Here is a 19,690-nt window from a genome sequence, read left to right as displayed (position 1 = left end):
GCTCAGGGGAGGGAATTTTTTTGGTTCTTTGTCTTTGTCTGGCTCTCAGCTATGAGAGGGGATCTTTTTCTATCTGTAAGCTTCTCATCTTCAGTTTCCCAGTTGTAAGTACAAAGGTAGCAAAACAATAGGCTTTTATATGTTTTGTTTTGTATTTACATGTGTGTGTGCTGGAATGTTTAAATTGTATCTCTTTTTGAATAAGGCTGTTTATTCATATTTTTTCTTTTAAGCAATTGACTCTGTATAATTGTCACCTTGATACAGAAGATATTTTTATGTCTTTTTCTTTCTTTTTTATATAAAGCTTTCTTTTTAAAACCTGTTTGAGGTTTTTCTCTGGTTAAGGCTAAGGAATGAAGGGAGGTGGGAAATCTCTTTGTGTTAGCTTGACTAGGTTTGAATGCATAGCCTCAGGGGAAGAAGGAGGGGGGAAGGTAAATTGCCCTCTCTGTTTTGCATTCAAGGAGTTTAAGTACAGTATCGCCCAGGATAACCCAGGGAGGGGGAGCTGGGGATGAGATAAAGAGGAGACAAGGGGAGGAGGTTGTTTTCCCTTTGGTGTGAGACTCAGGGTTTCTGAGTCTTGGGGTCCCCCAGAGAAGGTTTGGGGAGACCAGAGAAGGAGTCAGGCCCTGGAAATTCCTGGCTGGTGGCAGCGAGATCAGATCCAAGCTGGTAATAAGCTTGGGGGAGTTTCATACAAGCACCCAGATTTTGGACGCTAAGGTCCAGATTTGGGAAAGATGCTTATGATAGGTGGGCTATTGACTGGGGCAACTTCCTTCTCTATTGCATAATTTATTAATCTGTGTATTTTGTTGGGGGCCCTTGGAGTTGAAGTGGGGAAGAGGACTGGCAGAAAGGGAAGGGATTGTGGAAATAAAAGGAGGCGTGGGAAGAGGGGGGTGCAAACTGAGGTGGAGGGAGTAGAAAGGGGAATGAAAGAAGACGAGGAGTGCAATTGACAGAGAGAGGGAGGCTGGTGAGCTGGCTGGCTTAGGGAAGGAGATGTGAGGGGCTAAGACTTTCTAAAGTCTATATAGTACAAGCTCCCCTCAGCTGCTGCTCCCCATGTGAGGAGGCTCTCTTTGAAGCTTGAGGGTTGGAGGTAGTAGAAGGCCCTGACATATCCCTTATGCGCTTAGCTACATGGTGCTGGTGCTGGCTACTTGGGCAAAGAGCTTTCCAAAGTCCACCCCCTCCCAGGTCTTCCTAGCAGTTGCTGCTGTTCCCAGCATGAAGAGAGGGTATGAGAGAGGCCACTGGGCTCAGTGTCCTAGGCACTGGTGAGATCAGCATTCTAAAGCTTTGCAGCAGATGGATATATTCTAAGGTGGGACTTGAATGAAGAGAGGAAAGATATTTGGTGAATAACGGTGAGGCAGCGAGTCTGAACTGTTCTACTGTGGAAAATAAAGTACCTTCTCACTCCTCCACACCTGTTAAGTCCAGGGCTTCTTGGTGAGGGAAGTTAGCATGGCTGCTGTCCCCATTCTCGGGATAAGCAGAGGATTTGGGGCTCTAGAACTGTCAGGCCAGTATCTTCCACCAGCACTAAAATTCACAGAAAAATAAAGTAATAACCTAACTAACAAAAGTGGGGCAGCTTTCACTATCGACTGGGCTCCCCTTTGCATCCAATCTGGTTCTTCACCACTTGCTTCTACCAGGAATAATCAGCAAAAATTGTCCATCTGGCTTTTCTAGTCAGTTGTGACAAGCCTGTGAAATTATATTTTCATCACAACTGATCTGTAAATTTGTCATCTTTGTGATTAATACGAGACCTTTATTAATTGCTGAATTTAGTTTCAGTTACAGAGAGATTAGAAGAGAAGACTTTCTGTGTAGAGAACTTGAGCGACGTATTGAAACATATGAGCCATTCATTGGGTTCTCTTGGACGAGGTATCAAAAAGCAGTTGTTTCAACAAAGCACATCTGGAATTGGAGAAAAAAGGTGGTATGAAAGGTGGAGGGAGAGGGAAGTGTTGGTGATTCCACTGTCCCCCTATTGTTCATTCAGAGAAGAGATTTCTGTAGCAGGGGATAACTAGAAGGGGTGGAAAATGATCACGAGGCTTCACTCAAATATGAAGCTAAGCTACAGAAGTCCAAATGCTGGGTTTTCAACACTGTAAAGGGAATGCAGAATTCAGAAATGTAATGTCTTCAATGAAATTAAAAAAAGAAAAGAAAAAAAATTCTATTAGGTTTTGTGAAACTAAAAAAATCTAAAAAAAAAAGAAGCAGCTACATTTGGGAAACAAACTGTTTCCCTTTGAATATTAACAGAACTCAATGACGTGCAAGCAATGCAATGAACTACATTTTCTTGAGATACTATTACACTACACTTACTGCCGTTAAAGCAGATATTGTAATGTCAGAAGTTTTAGGCCAGCTAACTTCAGCAGTTGGAAACCAGCTTGTTTAGTTGCACTTCCATTAAGATGTGCTCAGGCATGCTAATCATCACATTTCCGCGGACTTCGCAATTCAACCTGCAGGATTTCCCTGCTAAATCCAAAGGGGGTGCCATGCATAATGAAAGAGCTCAGTGGTGGTTAGTATCACAGCTGACAAGATAATTTATGGCATAACAATGTTCAGCTCCTGAAATGTAAAAAATGAAGATCATGGAGTGCGGCAAGGCCATGTGCTCCATCTTTCTTCCAGCACTCTAATCTGGGAACAAATGCATTTTGCATGCCCACTAGTCAATAAGTGAGGAAGCCTGTTCAAAAATAGTTGAACTAACTTCTCCATGGGTAGCCAGTGAAACATACGGACAGTCGTAGAAAATGCCCCGCACCAGTGCTAAGCGGATGTAAAATTCTACCAAATCAGAATTCTCAACTCACTCCCTCTGATGATAGTTTTTCCACTTTCACTTTGCATGGGTGCAAATAGCTGCACAAAAGGTGCAAAGGAAGGGAGAACCAGGCCCAGGGACTTTGTTTCTGGATATGGTCACAGCTTCTGAGCAGTCAGGAAGATGTGGAGCCGATGTTTCAGCAGGATGTAGCTGTTTTGCGCAGGTCTATAGGACTATAGGATCAGCACAGCTGGCCCTGAGAGGCTCACCTCAGTGTAGGTGATGCAGCCAGTTTAACAGTTGTTATGCCACATCCCTCCCTGCTGCGTAGGTGCTTGGCTGAAGTCTAGGGACCGTGTCGGGGCTACCTTACATCCCAGCAATACTTTGAGTGCCACTTCAGTTTCTTGGAGTCATTGGATGGTGTAATTCAGAGAAGCCTTCAAGCTGCTGTAAATTATGCCAGGGGGCCTGGATTGTAGAAGTGCAAAGGTAAGTTTTATACTATGTTTGTAACTTAGCCCTGCAGTTGGGCTGTGTGGGTCAAAGATCTGGGACAAGGTGTGGGTTTGTTTCCTTTTCTGAGAGAGAAATGACTGTAGAGAGACACTGAGACAACATACACTATCTAGGCTGCTTCATTTAAAAGGTGTTCCTGTGCAACACAGCTTTGAGCAGGGCTAGATATTAAAGAGCAAAAACACAGCATAAGCCCGAGGAGTGCCAGAATCTCGATAGAAGAGGGAGACCACAAGGCTCTGCCCCTCCTTGCCCCCATTTCCTCGTCCCTGAGGCTCTGCCCCCTCTGTGGTCCTGCCCACTGCTCCTCCTCTTCCCTGAGGCCTTGGCCCCTGGCCAGGATGGAAGCCAGAGCCAGGCCATGGTCAGAGCTGCCCAGGGAGTCTGGGCCATTGTGGGTGGCCCCGGGCCCTTCTCTTGCCCTGGGCAGCATGCTCCAGAGAGTGGGAACACAGGCTGGGGGCTGCTTTTGGGCACCTTGGCCCCCCACTTAGCAGGGCTGCCCAGAGAATTCAGGGGACCTGGGGGAGTCCCTGCTGCCGAATTGCCACTGAAGACTCGGCACTTCGGCGGCGGGTCCTGGGGTGGAAAGACCCCCCATCACAGGTCTTCGGTGCACTTCGGTGTGTCCCAGGACGGAAGGACCCCCCGCTGCGGGTCTTCGGGGCACTTCGGCAGCGGGTTCTGGAGCAGAAGGACCCCCCGCCGCTGAATTGCCACCAAAGACCCGGGGCGGAAGAAGAGTTTTCCAGGGCCCCCAGAGCGAGTGAAGGACCCCGCTGCAGGGGCCCCAAAAAACTCTTGTGGCGGTCCCTGTGGGGCCTGGGGCAAATTGTCCCACTTGCCCTGCCCCTGGGCAGCCCTGCCACTCAGGACAGATGGATGGTCCGGGGCTCCACACAGCAGCCCTGGATCCCTGTTTGGCTCTTACCATGGTCCAGCTCCAGCTTCTGGTCTGGCTAGGGGGTGGGGCCTAGGGAGAAGAAGATGAGTAGGGGCAGGGCCATGGAGAGGGGCAGGGCCTCATGGCGAGGGGGGCTAAGGTCCAGCTCAACCCCCCTGCACTGGGAAGAGGCTGGTGCCACAGGCAGGGGCTGCACTTTGCAGCAGGGAAGCTGATTACCGTGTCAGTTCCACTGCCACAAAGTGCAGCCCACACCGGTGCTTCTCTGCACCTGCCCAAGGCTTGCAGTTTGGGGGGCAACGCTGCCCCACCCCTCCAACATGCTCAAGTTAAAAAGTAGGCCATCATAGCCCTCCCACTTTTAAAAATGAGGGGGCCATGGCCCTTCTGACCCCCCTGGTTCCAGCAGCCTAGTAAGCCCCCTTACTTGCAAACTGCAGCAATGGCTTCCAAGGTACAACTCTAAGACCAGGGGACTCTCTCACTAGCCAGCCCCAGCCTGCCCTGTACCACTAAGGGCCTTCGCCCTCCCCCGCCTGGGTAGCAATGGCAGCTGGGGGCTCCGGCAGGAGTTTAAAGGGCCCAGGGCTTGGCTGCTGCTACCATTCTGGGCCCTTTAAACTGCTGCCGAAGCCCAGCCGCTCCAGCCACTGCTGGAAGCCCCAGGCCCTTTAAATTGCCGCCTAGGGAAGCCGGGCCGCCCTGGTACAGTGCACTGGCTCTTGCTGGTACGCCATACTGGCAATTCTTTCACCTCCGAGTATAACTCAGGCTGGTGAGAACCAGAGTGTAACCCAAGCATGGCTGGCAGGCTGCAGTTACATACAAAGACTCAGAATGTGGCTTGCATGCTGGAAGGCTGTTTGTGAGCAGCCCAAGTGGGAGCTACTTCAATAAAGCATTGTAAGGCTGCAGGGCAGGGGTGACAGCCTACCATGGTCTGAACTGTACCCTGGTAAGTCACACCTTCCCCAAAGTTTACTGTTAAGGTTGCAAATTCTAATGCAAGTTTAGTTATGATTCACCCAGCGACTGTAACTTCTCCCCCTGTGCATGTATTAAGACATAAATTTAACAGTATATGTACACTGGTAAGTACAGTACTATTAAAATAGTGTCAATACATATGCACAAAGGGGACAAATTACAGTTGCTCAGTGAACCATAACTGGAATTCTTACATTAAAATTGGCAATCAGAACATCACATTCTGGCTTATGCGGCAACCATTACTTATTCCCTTGTGCATATGCATTAAGGCATGAATTTAACAGCAAATACTGTACTTGTTAGTATCTCTACACACGCTTGTAAATACTACTAAATTGATGCCTTAATATAGATGCACATGGAAGAAAGCTACAGATGCTGCACAAATGAACTTTCTCGATAGGGGGGAATTTAAAGGGCAATTGCCAACTCATTAAGATTCCAAATTTCCATTTTGAAACAAACACCAACCTATAGTGTTAGCAAAGGATGCAAGCTCTGTGTGTGTGTGTACAAGACATTATTTATCATTGTTGGGCATGATTCTCTATCACTCTGTTCCTGGGTGGTGGGGGGGTAAGGATGGAGGTGAAGGGCAAAGGCAGCTTTAAGATATTTTTTGCTTCTTGTGTTCTGGGGTCATGCAGGGACCAGGATGATGCTGGTGTAAATTAGCGTGAGCTTAGGACTGCTCTAACTTATGTTGTGCTTCCCATTGACTCCTGTGGGTCCAGGGAAGCACAGAATTACCATAGGGCAGTGCATTCCAGCCATGCCCCCAATCCACCTGCTAACACCAGGAACTGGGAGCAGGGCTAGCAAAGAGCCTTTAAACCATCTCCACACTTGCCAGGGAGGAGCTGGTGTAGGGCACATTCTCGAGGGTTTGCTTCTGCTTCCTCTGTTCTGCCAGCGTAGCATAAAAGGATCTTCATTCGGCTCTTATATTGAACGTAATGTATAGCACCATAGATATGTGGTCAGGGCCAGTTCCTTCACTGGGATACATTCATTGACTGCAGTGGTGCCACACGGATTTAGCCAAGGATCTGGGCTGTTGGCTCTGCCACGAGGAACTTACAATCAAGGGCCTGAACTCCGCAACTGGATCTGGGCGGACCCTCACTCCCATATAGAGTCCCATTGCCATCAGTGGGACTTAGCCCGGATGCAGTGGCTTGCCCACACAATTCCAGTTGCATGACCAAGACTTCAATTGTCTAAGGCATGGCACCATAGCATCAGGAATGGGAGATGGGAGGGAGACATACAAGGATCCACCTATCTGTGCGCGTGTAGAGATCAACGTAGCATCTGTGCACTTCATTATCAGGTGGCTTGTTTTGCATGGGGTGCATCAAGTTAGTTCCTCTGTTTGACTCATTAGAGGAGTTGTTGGAAGGTTGACAGAGTAACTGTGAGACCTTCTACACACAGAAATATTTCCATGATTTTAAAAAAAGTTTCTGCTAGTTGATTCTGTCAATATATAGAAATCAGAACTGACCAATTGGGAACAAGATTTTACCATAGTGTAGAAATGTTCAGGTTTGAGAAAAGAGAGGACTGAGGCTAATTCTAATATAGTTCTGACTTTAGTTTTGCAGTAAGGATGCTCACTGAAAGTTATTACCCATTATTTTACATTCACGGAAATTGAGTTTGAATTGAGCATCTTGCCACAGAAAGAAAGCTAACAATGTCTTTTGCATTTTCACAAACACAGTATCAGGAAACAACAACAAGTTCATTGTCCAATAGCATGGGGCCTGAGCTTGCATGGCTGTATGCTGAAAGTTTCCAGTGAAGTCAATGGGAGTTTTGGGTGTGCAAGAACTTGAGGGAAACTGGTCCTGACCTTCAAAGCATTCTATGCACTAAATTCTTATTGAAGACAATGGGTCAGAATTTGGCCTCTGCTCTGGGCCACTCCAGTGACACAAAGCAGTCAAATCCAGTCCCTCAAGCATTCTCCCTGTGTAGGGAAATCCTCAGACTGCATAGGGCAACATCGCTTCTTCCATACCATCTTCTCCCTAGCAATAGGGCATGTACAGAAGAAAAGGGGCTTGGCCTCCATAATCCCATTTGTCAGAATGGCTGCTTAAGTTGGGGCTATGGCAGCCCCTGTAAATTAGAGCAGCCATATGGCTGCTATAGTTATGCCAGAGAATGGTCCATTGGCCAGCTGGGCATAGGATGGGGGTGCGTGTAAAGGTAGTTGACAGCTAACTTTGTGCACACATCCCAGAGCTGGTTGAGCACAGCTCAGCAGTCCACAATCCAGCCCAATAGTGGTTTTGGAGTAAAATCCTGTAACTTGTGCACAGACCAATGGGCAGAACAGATCTGCTGGGACTGAGTGATAAAAGGTTTTATAGCTTCTCCAAGCCCGCTATATCAGCTAAATTCCTACTTGCCATCGTCTGTGGCTGCCAAGTCATCACAACTTTCCACTCAGATATCAGCAGTGATTCAAAGGAAGAGCAAGAAAATCTTCAGAGATGCCTGGAGCCCAGGGAGGCTCAGGAGACTGCCAGGGCAGACTGTCCTCCACACCCACCTCGGTGAGGATAGGCCTTTGTTCAGACTGGGGATAAGGATGATCTGACCTTGACAAACGTGTTATTTCACACATGTGGATTACACTCTCACTCCATGGGTAAAATCAAACGTGTGCCCTCTGATGTGATCTGAGCCAGAAACCACCCAGGAGGATCTCATGGACGACATGCGTGATTTTTACAAGGACAGTTGGCCAGCTTGAGACATCCAGAACAAGTCTTGATGATGCCAAGGCCTGAAAAGAACTCACTCAGCTTCAGAAAGAGTCTACAGGAGTTACAAGGTGATTCTTACATTAGCTCAACCCTGAGACTCCCACCTCTAGTGGATGCACTCTAAGTCCATTATTGGGTAAAGGCACCTTCTAAAGGTCAATCCAAATACAACAAAAACAAGGTCACATCCCCTCTTTGACCCTATCTCAGGTTCATTCTGAATCAAGCACTCCTTTTCACAAATGGGAGTTAAACCAGGATCAATAGCACCAACTAGCCTGGTGGCTGTAATACTGGCAAGGTAAGGTGTTTTACAGGATTAAGGGAGAGGTTCCAAAGACACCAATGGCAGTTAGGTACTATTTCCCACTGAGACTCAATGGGAGTTAGGCACCTAACTGACAGTTATGCCTTTGAAAATCTTTCTAAACTCTAACTAAATAGAAGAAGGGAATTAGTTTATGTATTCCTCAGGCATACATAATGTATCTGATTTTTTTCTTAAAATGTAGAGTTATTTAGATAGCAGCTTATCCAATAATTAACATTGGTTATTTTTCTTTAAAGTAAAGTTGTGATAAAAAAAGCGATTATGTAAAAAACCGTGCACTTCCTTACTCAACCCTCTCTGTGCTCTGTTTTATTTTAAGTAAGTGAAGGACGCACATACATTTTAATCCCTGTTAGTACTGCAGCATTCATCCAGTTACAAGAAAGTGAACTGCATTCTGTTCTGGCTTGTGTATCATCAACAGATGAGTTAACTCAAGTTCCATTTGCAGAATCTTTATTACTGGTGATAATGGATGAATCAAAAAACAAACAAAATCCACATAGTTTGACTTCTCGGTCCAAGTCTGACTTTGCAATGCTGGCAGTTTACAAGTAAAACATTTTTTTTCTAAGTGGGCAAATTTAATATAGAATCATTCAGCAACAAACATGGAAGCCATGGGTCATTTGTTTAGAGCAAAACTCTACTTTAAGGTAGGTTCTCTTTTAAAGTTTGCATTATTCATTGCATTGTAATTATATATTTAGAAGGTTACGTCACCTGGGTATTTGCTCTATCGTATGTTTAAAGGAAACAAAATTAAACTGATTTAAAGTAAGATCTAGTGTCCCAGCATGTGTTATGTCTTGAACAGTACATCTGTACCTCCACCCATCCGCCATGGGGTTTATATACAGAAAGGGCTATGACATTGCTGCAAGCACATTCTCTGGTAATCTGGCTTCCAGGCTGTTGCTGGCAGAGTTCCTTCACTTTGTTTTGTCAGCTATTAGCTTAAGAGGCTGATCTCACTGAAAAACAATGTCGCTCATCTGTATCTCAGACATCAGGAGGCTCTTACCAGTACCGCGCTCATTGCTGCCAGCACATGAAAAGTTGCTTTAATGAGGTTTAATATCACATCAGAGTGTAATCAAAAACAAAGCTGTGTCAAAGCATCCCTGATCTGTCCTGTGTACGAAACTTGTGCTTTCAAGACATTTGTAAAGAATTTAACATACAAATATCTTACAATTCCCCCCCAAAGTCCTTCACAAATTATTTATTTGTACTATCAGAGAGCTTTATTCAAGGAGCAGGAGCCCATATTTATGCACTAGAACTGCTTTATCCATCACTGGGGTAGCCACAGGTGCTGGGCAAGCAATTCACAATGAGTAATTTATGCAATGGATTTCATGACTTTTATTTGTCAATTGGTTGCAATTTTCTCAAAATTTATACCTTAGTTAAAATCATTTGCTGCATAATTTCAGAGAATAAATTTTTGCTCTAGAAATTGTTTGCAAACAGTTTACCAAGACTATTGGATATTATAAATTCAAATTGGTTTGACTGGACATGTAGGTCATGTGGTATGCTTGTTCTCTGATTAGATGCATGTAACTCTCAGAATTATGTTTCCAGTGTGAAAACTTGCATTTATGAATTAAACTAACTTTTTTGTGACTATTCAGCAGTATTCACTGGAAACTAGCTATTTTGGCAAACATTCCTTATAGCTTGCTTGTTCACAAGATATGCAGAAGTTGTTCTGTGCCTCACTTGGGCATGATTACATTTTGATTGGCCAACAACCAAGGAGATCCTGGTCACATCAAATACTGAACGCATGATAAATAGAACTAATTTTTTTGGTGATTAACAATCAACAGGTTCACTTTAGTTTTTATAACTTTCTAAACAGGGAGTTGGGGATGTTGCAGTACCTTCAGGGTCTTGTCCAGCTCTGAAGTCAGTGGAAAGACAATTGATTTCATGGGGATCTGGATTGGGCTGCAACCTGCGAACACACATGTGCTTAACTTTACATACATGTGCATAACATTGAAGTCAAACACATGTTTGCTGGATCAGGGCCTTTGTGTGTCATCGGTTTACAATTCAGGTTGGAATGCATTTGGCAGTCTTGGGAGCATAAGGGAATCCAAGGCTATGTCTACACTACAGATTACTTTGGTATAATTTACATCACTCACCTCTGAGCAATCCACACCCCTGGGCAACGTAAATTATAGAGACCCAAGCACCAGTGTAGACAGCACTATGTCGGCAGGAGAGCTCTCACAGTAGCAGGAATTGTTGAGCTGGCAGGAGAGCTCACTTCTATCGGTTTAGAGCATCTTCCCCAGAAGCGCTATGGCAGCGAAGTTGTGCTGCTGTGAATGTTGTAGTGTAGACATAGCCCAACTATGTACCACGGGTTTCTTTCATTCATATCAGTGGTGTTGTCAGCTGCATGCCCATTTAATATCCCAATTTTTTGTAAATCACTTTTAATGAGGTTTTATGTGCTAAAGCAGCCAGTCACCTAACTGAAATTTACCTGAGGATCCATTTCTGAGAACTGCTTTTTGTTGTAGGAGTAGAGGGGAAGGTGAGGGAGCAGCCTCCTTTTGGCTGATGGTTCTTAAAAATTCTGGGCCAGATTCTGTCCTCACACCAGTTTTATAGTAGTGTAACTCTTTTGGGGGAATTACTCCTGATTTGGAAAAGTGTGGCCTAGTTCACACTTACATTTTTGCCAGTCTAGCTATGTTGGCTATAAGTATGCCAGCATAGCTATTCTGCCAAGCCCCTCCTAGTGTAGATCCATCTTAAACTGGGATAAAAGTGCTTTTGCTGGCATATGTTATTCTGGGTCAGGGAGTGAAATAAATTATACTGATAGAAGAACTCTTATTCCAGTATAAACTGCATCTACTTTAGGACTTTTGCCGGTACAGAAATGTTACAAAAACATACCACTTCCCAAACAGATACTGCGAAACTGACAAAAGTTGCTAGTGTTGACCTGGCTTCTAAGCAAGATGGATCCTTGTGTCTCTCTCTATTTATTTATTTATTTATAAAACATATTTTCTCTATTTAACGAGAGTATCAAGTGTTATCAGAAATTATGATAAGACCTTTGTGGGAGGGCAAATTCAGTGTGGCCAACTTCAGGCATTCAAAACACATGAGTCAGGGCCCTAAAAAGAGTAATGCAAGACCTGGTGAGGATTTTGCTGGACTGTTAACATTGATTTTTAATAAGTCTTGAAAAACTGGGGAAGTTTCAAAAGACTCTAAGAAAATTAATGTTATGCCAATGTTTATAAGGTGTAAATGGTATGATTTGTAATTATAGGCCTTGTCAGCCTGACATTGATCTTGGGCAGAATAATGGAATGGCTGATACAGGACTTGATTAACACAGAATTAAAGGACAGCAATATAATTAATGCCAATCAACATGGGTTACTGGAAAAGAGATCTTATTAAACTAACATGATATAATTTTTTGATGAGATTACATGGTTGACTAAGTTAATTGTAAAGGGAATGAGTGTGTTTCTAGGGAGATTCCACAGATATTTGTTCTTGACCTTACACTATTTAATATTTTTATCAATGTCCTGGAAGAAAACAAAATCATTACTAATAAAGTTTGCAGATGACACAAAGATTGAGGGAGTGTTTAAATAATAAATAAAGAGGACAGGTCACTGATACAAAGTAAACTGAGCTCAAACAATATGTGTTTCCATTTGGACAAATGTAATCTCAGACATCTACTAACAAAGAATGTAAACCCTACTTCCAGGATGGGGACTTGATCCTGGGAATCAATAACTCTGAAGCAAACTCATGAATTATGGTGAATAATCAGCTAATGTGAGTTCCCAGTGCAAACCAGTGACTAGAAGAGCTAATGCGATCCTCGGCTACATGAATAGGGGAATATCAAGTAGGAATAGAGAGAGTACTTCTGTATTGGTCACTGGTGTGACCACTGCTGGAATACTGTGTCCAGTTCTGGTGTTCATAATTCAAGAAGGATGTTGATAAATTGGAGAGGATTCAGAGAAGAGCCACAAGAATGATTAAAGCATTGGAAAGCCTGGCTTGTAGTGATAGATTCAAGGAGCTCGATCTATTTAGCTTATCAAAGAGAAGATTAAGTGGTGAGAAGGTTAAGCAACTACATGGGGCCATCCTATAGAAGATGAACATTTTAACTCTGAAAGAGCTGCTTTCAGTTTTATTTGTTTCTCACTGACAGAACTAGATGGACTTGGCTGATTCTCTTGCTGGCTATCTCAGCGGAAATGTCATGTAAGGTTCTAGCTCTATGCTTGGGCAGAGGGATTGTTAGTCTATCCCACTGTGCATCTTCCAGATCCCACTTCTTCTAGTTCTCTGCAGCACATGTTCTTCTACTGAATGGTTTGTTTCTAATATTACAGCAATTCTAGTGAAGCAGCAGGAAGCACGCTTAGGCTAGGTCTACACTGGATTTGGGGGCGACCTAAGATACGCAACTTCAGCTATGTGTATCTTAGGTCAATTTACCTGGCTGTGAGGACGGCGGTGAGTCGACCACTGCCACTCCCCTGTTGACTCTGCTTCTACCTCTTGCTGCGGTGGAGTTCCGGAGTTGACGGCAGAGCGATTGGGGATCAATTTTATTGCGTCTACACTAGATGCGATAAATCGATGCCCGGTAGATTGATCACTACCCGCCAGATTGTAGACATACCCTTAGAGACAGTGAAAGGGTAGTTACTTACTCTACAGTAACTGTGGTTCATCAAGATGTGGTAGTCAGTGTGGGTTCCACTGTAGGTGTGCATGCACCTCACGAATGCAAAATTGGAATCTTTTGAAAAGCAGTGTCTGTTAGTGCTGCATATGTGCCCTGTGCTTCCTCGTACATCATCATGAGGGCAGAAAGGGTGGGGGCAACCCTTCCTCAGTTCCCTCACAATTCAAAGCTCATGTTAACTGAGGACTCTGAAAGTGGGAACAGAGGATGGATCCACCCTGACAACAACATCTGAAAGAACCAGAGTTATTGTAGGGTAAGTAACCATTCCTCCTTCTTCAAGTATGCCAGCATGGATCCCACTGCGGATGACTTGCGAGCAGCATCCCCTCAAGAATGTGAGGAGTATCAGCTGCATCAGTCAAACAGGGATTATAGAATTGCTCTCCCACAGTTGGCATCTGCTCTGGCAGCTAAGTCCAATGCCTAATGCTTGACAAAAGTCTGTGGGTTACTTCACATTTCCCCCTTACAGATCTTGGAAATTGGCATGTTTCTGAACCAGGCAGAGGATGCTGCTTGAACTCTGATGGATTGAGCCTTAATGTTTGGCAGGGGAGGTACACCAACCAGTTGGTAACACAGCAAGGTACATGGTGTTATCCACTTAGAGACTCCTTGAGATGAGATGGCCTAGCCTTTCAAACAGCTGGTAATAAACATGGAGACAGCCTGAAACGTTTGGTTCTGTCAATGCAGCAAAGTAAGGCTCTGGAAATGTATGTAACTTTTTCTCTTCCAGTGAAGAGTGGGGTTTCAGGAAGATGCAAGGCAAGTTAATTAATGGGTTCAGAGGGAACCCTGTGACCACCTTGGAGTGGAAGTTAGGGTCAGAGTTCAGCACCATCTTATCCCTAAGAAATGTCATGTAAGAAGGGTCACCCGTAAGTGCTTGGAATTTGCTCACTTTCCTGGGCAAAGTGATTGCAACTAGGAAGACTATCTTTAGAGTCTCGAGAGGATGATGTTGTGGTCCCAAGCAGGAGCAGGTTTTCTGGCTGGTGGGTAAGTATATAACAGACCCTTGAAGAACTTCAGTACCTTTGGGTAAGAGAAGATGAAACACAACTGCACTGGCGGATGGCACACCAAGATCCCTGTAAGATGGATTTTAATGAAGCTGAACAAAAGGCCAGAGTGCTTCAGAATCAGCAGATAGGTGAGGATCTTTGGTACTGAAATCTGCATAGGGTCTAGGCTATGTTGGACCACCCATATTGAGAACCTCTTTCATTTTGATGAAAAAGTTCCTTCTGGTGGATGCCTTTCTGTTCTGTATCAGAATCTCCTGGACTTGTCTAGAACAGCCCCTGTCTCTGGCACTTAACCAATATTGGTTCTATGTTGTATCTCCACAGAGATTACTTGTGAGTGGTCACGAATTGTCTGTTCAGAAGCCCCATGATTTCTGGGGACCAGGTCCCTCTCCTCTGTAAATGGTCCAAGGGGGGTTCCCCAATCTGTCCCTGACCTGTCCATCATTTTCAGGAAGGGGACTGAAGTTCTGCACAATCTTAGGTTCCTTCTGTGATAGATGGCAATTTCCTGCAATATCTTGGACAAATCTTTTGGAATTAAGTTAAACCTTATTGTATTAAGCATATAACACAATACAAGACCATTGTATTAAAAATCCAAATTTTTAAGTACTATTGTGGGATTGTCTGGAATTTCTTTAGGAGGAAGCCATGATTAATTCAGTCTCTGGGAGATATTAGGAACTTCAAAGGACTTTTTGGGACAATACACGTGAAGTGAATTTCCTAGGAAATACTGGGGTGAGGGAAATATAAATGACCCACCTTGAATCCCTCTTTACAAAGCTGCATGTTGCACAGAGACCCATTGTCTAGTTGATTATCTGTTTATGGTCTCTTCCAAAGAACATAAAAATGGCCATAGTGTGTCAGACCAATGGCTCTTCTAGCCCAGTATCCTGTCTTCTGATGGTGGATGATGCCAGATGTTTCAGAGGAACTGAGCAGAACAAGGTAATTTATCAAGTGATCCATCCCTTGTCATCCAACCCCAGCTGCCAGCAGTCAGAGGTTTAGGGACAGCCAGAGCATTGAGTCCATTACCATCTTGGCTAATAGTCATCGAGGGACCTATTCTCTGTGAACTTACCAAATTCTTTTTTGAACCCAGTTATAGTTTTGGCCTTGACAACATCGCCTGGAAAGGAGTTCCACAGGTTGACTGTGCATTGTGTGAAATACTTTCTTATGTTTGTTTTTAAGCCTGCTGCCTTTTAATTTCACTGGTTAACCATGGGTTCTTGTGTTATGTGAAGGGGTAAATAACACTTCCTTATTTCCTTTCTCCACACCATCATGATTTTATAGGCCTCTATCATATCCCCCCTAAGTCATCTCCTTTTTCTCCTTAGTCACAGTCTTTTTAATCTGTCCTCATACAGAAGCTGTTCCATACCCCTAATCATTTTTGTTGTCTCTTTCTGTACCTTTCCCAATTCTAATATCTTTTTCTGAGAGGGGGGTGACCAGAACTGCACACCGTATTCAAGGTGTGGGTGATCCATGAACTTATATAGTAGCGTTATGATATTTTCTGTCATATTATCTATCCTTTTCCTAATGGTTTCTAACATTCTGTTAGCTTTTTTGACTGATGTGGCACACTGAGAAGATGTTTTTGGAGAACTATCCACAGTGACTCCAAGTTCCCTTTCTTGAGCCGTAACAGCTAATTTAGGCCCCATTTGCCTGGTGCTGAAGTTAGGCTTACTGGTCTTTAATTGTCAGGATCACATCTGGAACCTTTTTAAAAAAACAGTTACATTATCTATCCTCCATTCATCTGCTACAGTGGTTATTTTAAGTGATAGCTTACATACCACAGTTAGTAGTTCTGTAATTTTATGGTTGTGTTTTTTCAGAATTCTTGGGTGAATGCCATCTGGTCCTGGAGAATTATTGTTTAATTTGTCAATTTGTTCCAAAACCTCCTCTATTGAAACCTCCATCTGGGACAGTGTTAGTATATAGACTTGTTTGTCAGACTGAGATAGAATTTGGGGTTTGATTTTTTTGATACTCTTATATCTTATCCTAATATGTGTGAAGAACAATGAACAAAGACACTGTGTGTTGCATTTCCCACAACCAGATGGGTTTGTTAGTATAATGGGAAGAGATAAGGGACAAAGCAATTAAAGTGTTACAGGTTATGGTGGGAGCGTAATATATAAGCATACACTGAAAGGCTGCCTGGCTCCTTTCTCAAGCCACAGTCAAGAAACCAGTTGGGGGGGAGCAAGGGGGATTTGGGTGAAGGCATGAGAAACACTAAAAGCCAAAGAAAAGCCTGGCCTTGGCCAGAACACAACCTCTCTTCTTACCTCTCCCATGGGATACAAAAGAGGTGGGACAAAGACCCCAACTCATGACCCTCCAAAATGGAACATGACCATAAGTTCTAAGGGGTGTGACTAGGGGCATACACTGCAGGTATATTTGGGCCTGCTAAGGAGGAGGAGGGGGAAAATCATAGAATATCTGGGTTGGAAGGGACCTCAGGAGGTCATTTAGTTCAACCCCTTGCTCAAAGGGAGACTAATCCCCAGACAGATTTTTGCCCCAGATCCCTAAATGGTCCCTTAAGAATTGAACTTATAACCCTGAGTTTAGTAAGCCAATGCTCAAACCACTGAGCTAGTCCTCCCCCCAAATTAGCTACTGAGCTATTCCTTCCACCTTATTCCTGGAGAATAGGGAAATGGGACTGGGGACACAGCTCTGTGGTGTCAGAGCTGGGAAGGGGGATACGGGGTAAATGCGCTGTGGTGTCAGAGCTGGGAAGGGGGATATAGTGTAAACACTCTGTGGTGTCAGAGCTGGAAGGGGAATACAGGGCTAAGCTCTGCGGTGTCAGAGCTAGGAAGGAGGACACAGGGCTAAGCTCTGCGGTGTCAGAGCTGGGAATGGAACACTGGGAAACAGACTCTGTTGGTGTGTAGCACTATGGATATCTTTGCTTGGAACTAACCCCAATAAACATCACATTGTCTGCGCTTCAGATTTCTGATCTTATGCTTTCTGCGTGACAAGAACCAGGGGAGCGGGTGAAGGGAAAGCCCTCTAACAGACAGTCCTTCAGATCTGTCACTAAAAAGAACCACCCAGCTGTGAGAATCTCCTTCGCATTCTCTGCGGTGAAGACCAGTGCAAAGAATTCATTGAGCTTCTCCGCAATGGCTGGGTCTTCCTTTAGCATTAAGTGAGTGACTCACAGAGTCATGTTCAGAGCAAAGGGGTATGATGAACTTGAAAACCCCTTGGTGGAGGCTAAAGGAATACTCTTGCCAGAATCCTTGGTGGAATGAGGGAGATGATCGTTGGTAAGGTTATTAGCAGGCATGTAGGTTCCTTTATTGTTTTTAATAATTTTTCTCTGTAGTGCTTTAACCTTAAGAATAAAATATGCTTGTTTAGGAAGAACTGTGTTGTAACTTATAACTGTAGGCAAATACACTGTTATTAGTCTCTGAAGAGAAGGCAAAAGAAGTGTGCTTAGACTGACTGTCTTTTTCTGGGAATAACACAGTGAAAGCAGGGACCTGTTCAACCTGGAAGCCTGAAAGAGAGACATACAGGTGCAGCTGTACACCTTCCACAATCTCAGTTCTGTGATGATGTGAGTTGGACCATAGCCACCTTGTTCGTTTGGTATTTCACTGAGAAATAGACGGACTTGAGCCCGAGTTGGAGTGGTCACAGCTGAAGTCTGGCAAATGATGTTATATATATGACTATCAACACGTAGCCTTACAATCGGGTTTATTTCTGTTCTGAATAATAGTGACTACATCAAGTGGTATCTGTTTTAGAAGGGTACACTCTTGCCAGTCTGGAGTTGATCAATGCTCCTGTGAACTCTGTCATCTGCAATGGGATAAAGAGTTCATAATTCATTAGGAAGCCTCGCTAAGAGAACATGGAGAGGGCATATTCCATATTTGCTGCCATCTCCTGCTGGTCAGCCAATTGTCCAGGCAAGGGTAGATGTGAATATCCTTCCTTTTGAGATGCCTCACAACTATCGCTCGCATTTCATGAAGACTCTCAGTGCCATGCAAAGTCCGGATTGCAGTACCTAGTACTGGTAATAATTGGGTGCCACTGTGAATCTGTGGTACTTACTGTTCAGCTGGATGGATGTCTAAGTCGAAAGCCACGAACCAGTCTTGAGTCTGAAGAGATGGGATGATGGAGGCAAGCATCACCATCCTGAATCTGAGGCGGCTTATTTATTTGTTCGCTCTACTCAGGATCAGGGTAGGACAAAGACCCCCTTTCTTCTTCAGAATGAGAAAATATCAGAAGTAGAAGCTTCTTCTCTATCTCATGAGAAGGGTCCCTGAACCAGGACAGGGAAGGAGGGCGTGGGTAGAGAGTAGTGTATGGAAGTCCTGAAGGTGGGTGCAGGCTCCAGATTTACTTTATTGCAACTCTCGATGCTCACATCAAATCTGCTGCCTCTGAGAGGGAGCCAGATTACTTGGGGAGGAGGAAGATGGGTGTTCCATGGATTACCTGGGCTTCTTTCTTTGTGGATACTCTGGCTGTCAGGCTCAGCAGTAGGATGGTGTCCTCTACCTCTGCTGGGGCTGGGGATCTCCTTGTTTCCATATAAGTTTTGGAGCAGGGAATATCTTTTTGCTCTGTGTTTGTGCAGTGGGGTCCTGGTCCATGACTCAGGCTCCTAGGTGCTATGATAATACAAATAAAAATGGCAGACTTCAAACTCTCTGGTTTCAAATCCTGTCCATCTTGCGAAAGTCTCATCCCTAGTGTGGAAGTTGGGAAAAGTGCAGACATCTTAGTCTTCCAGGAAGAGCAAGAGTCAGGCTACTTCTTCTGTTTAATAATACAAGACTTTAATGCAGGGCCTAGGCGAGTGGGAACAGACTGTAAGAGATACTGTTTTGACCTTGTGTTAGATAAGAATGGAAAGCAGACTGTAGCAGAAAATTGCTGAGAAGAGTAAGATATCAGGAGGAATATGTATAAACAAAATGCAGTTGTTGATCATTACTGTATGTAACAAGAGGTATAAACGCTTGCCGTAATTGTACATCTTTTGGGAGACCTGCCATTGTGCACTCTCCCCCTTGCAATATTGCTTGAAAATAAACTGACTCTGACATGTTGCAACCAACCTGAGAGTGAAGACTGCATTATTCTTCCACACTATCAAGGACAGACATAACCAATCCCTCTTCTCCTAGTGGAGAGGAGACCCTCATCCCAGCTAGGTGCTCTGTATGCAAGCTCTTTTCCTCCTTGCCATGCAAATCCAGAGGCACTCAGTTCAAGCTATATTTACTAGAACAGTCCATGCCAGTCACTTTGGACCCTGAGGCGACAGTCTCTCTACCAGAGTGAGGCTGAATAAGCCAGCTCTGGCCAGCACTGCCTCAGGCACACATCATACCCTGGGATTGCGAAATGGAAAGAAAGCTAATAGAGCACCAGCAGAACCAGTGCAGGTGATTTCAACACTGACCATGTCAGCATTGGCAGAGTCTTCAGCGTGGAAAACCTCAGCACCA

Source organism: Chelonoidis abingdonii, chromosome 1 (genome assembly GCF_003597395.2).
Source record: "Chelonoidis abingdonii isolate Lonesome George chromosome 1, CheloAbing_2.0, whole genome shotgun sequence".
In the NCBI taxonomy this organism is placed as follows: Eukaryota; Metazoa; Chordata; order Testudines; family Testudinidae; genus Chelonoidis; species Chelonoidis abingdonii.
The sequence above is the reverse complement of the archived record's forward strand: the minus strand, read 5'-3'. Positions refer to the sequence as shown.